The 2,129-nt window shown below is 40.0% G+C and overlaps 1 long non-coding RNA gene across 1 annotated transcript in view; it reads right to left on the bottom strand.

Moving 5' to 3' along the window:
- Nucleotides 1-2,129, bottom strand: part of LOC103661591 — a 33,753-nt gene that overhangs the window by 3,066 nt on the left and 28,558 nt on the right. The window lies entirely within an intron of this gene.

The raw sequence follows: 2,129 nt of genomic DNA, 5'->3' as shown, positions 1-2,129 counted from the left end.
TTTTTCATTGCTTTTCCTCTTGCTTTTATTTGAACGGGATGTTAATGGGTCTGAGCTTTCACAATTTTTCCTGTTCTTTTATCATCAGAACCACCTGAAAATTGTTAAAAATGCAGATTCCTAGACCAATTTATTGAGAAACTTAGGAGGAGGGCAGAAACTTCCATTTTTAATAAATTCCAAAGTAACTCTTACTACATTGAAATTGGAGAATTTCTGAAGTCAAGCTTAGTATACGGGTAGTGCAAACCACTTACAACTGCATGGCCAGCATCAAGAGACCAAACTAGGTTTTTTTTGGTTGCAAGTAATGGAAACTGGTACTACTTAGTTTAAGAAAATAATTGGAAGGGTGCAGTATTGGGTTGAATGATGTTGTTCCCCCCAAATATCTTCAAATCATCACCTGTGAACATCACCTTATTTAGAAAAAGGGTCTTTATAGATGTAATTAGGGATCTTGAGATGAGGAAATCATCCTGGTGGGCCCTAAATCCAACGGCAAGTGTCCTTATAAGAGGCACACAAACTGGAAAGACAGAGAAGAAGTGCAGACAGAAGCAGAGATGGGAGTGATGAGGCCATAAGCCAAGGAACCAGGGAAGACAAGGAACAAATTCTTCCCCAGAGCCTCTGCAGTGACTACAGCACTGCTGACAACTCGATCTTGGACTTCTGGCCTCCAGAGCTATGACAGAATTAGTATTTTATTAATGTTTATTAAGGAAAGAATGAATGTTTTCAGCCACTCAGTGTGTGGTCATTTGCCAAAACAACTATAGAAAACTAATACTGGTTGTATCCAAGCCTCAGAAATAACATAATTAAAATAACTGTGGGGCCCTTGGGGGCAGAAGTTCCTACACTTTCTCCTCAGTCTTTCATTGCTGTATCTTTCAGTTCAAAATTTCACACTCCTGGGATAGAGACTCTGGTTGCCCTAGACTGGGACTGGTGTAAAGACCAAGAAGGGGATATCATTGTGAACAGGGTCTGTTCCATCCCCCAGTTGTGTAGGCTACAAAGGTATAACGTTGGTGCTGATCAACCCTGCCTGCATGAAATCACATCGGTTATGGCCACTTAGAAGGACAGATCCAGGTAAATGCCTCACAAACTCATAAATCTGGGGAAATAAAAAGCAGAGGTGAAGTCAAGAGGCTCAAACCCAGAAAATCAGAATCCCAACATGGCAATACTTGAAGTGAAAAACTTTGTGGGAATTAAGTGCAGAGGGCATAAGCGGCAGACAGGAGTTAACAAGGAGCCCATACTTCCCTTTCAGAAGCTCTAGTTCTTCCAGCAGAGCTCCGATTTACAGAAAATGAAATGGCCTCCTCTCACAACTAGACTCGAGAAACATTTGAAAGTTAGTGGCATCAAGTATAAATCACCAAAATGCCAATTTCATTGGCTTCCCTGGTTACTACTTTGGGTTCACTCTACCTCAACCTTCTCCTCCAAGGAAAATAGGGTATGTGACTTCACGTCCCTTTCTTTTTTTTAAACTTATAATTTTAAAACAACTTCAGATTTATGGAATCATTAAAAAGACAGTGTAAAGTTTCCTTAGTGAGCTGTTTTGTAAAATGTGACTCAGTTTCAGTCTTTCTGATGTATTTTTCATGAATAGACTGATGTTAAGGATCTGGGGGAAGAATATCATGTAGGTAATGGTCCTTCTCACATCATATCAGGGGCCAGTGATATCGGCATGACTAATTACTGTTGATATTAACCTTTGTAACTGAGTTAATTTCTATATAAGATGTGAGATATATAAGGAAGCCCCCCAACTTCTTTACATATGGTTATACTTCTGTGGGTCTGTTTCTGGATTCTCTATTCTGTTCCATTTATCTATAAATCTATCTCCTCTCCTCTCCTCTCCTCACCTCTCTTTTCTTTTTGCAATGGTTATACTCGGTGCAACAGAGGTTTCAAATTCCTATAGATAGCTTGTTTCTAGGGTGGTGGATATGTATCAGATCAATGCCTGTTTGAGTTTTAGATCTTCCCCTTGAGCTGCTTCTCAAAAAGCTTCTGTCTACACATTCTTGTTCCTTTCCCATCCCTTGCCCAGCAGCATTTTGCTGTCACTTGTCATTTGAAGTCTGCCAGTTGTGGGT

Source organism: Ursus maritimus, unplaced genomic scaffold (genome assembly GCF_017311325.1).
Source record: "Ursus maritimus isolate PB19 unplaced genomic scaffold, ASM1731132v1 scaffold_9, whole genome shotgun sequence".
NCBI lineage: Eukaryota > Metazoa > Chordata > Mammalia > Carnivora > Ursidae > Ursus > Ursus maritimus.
This window is presented reverse-complemented; position numbering and strand designations above follow the sequence as displayed.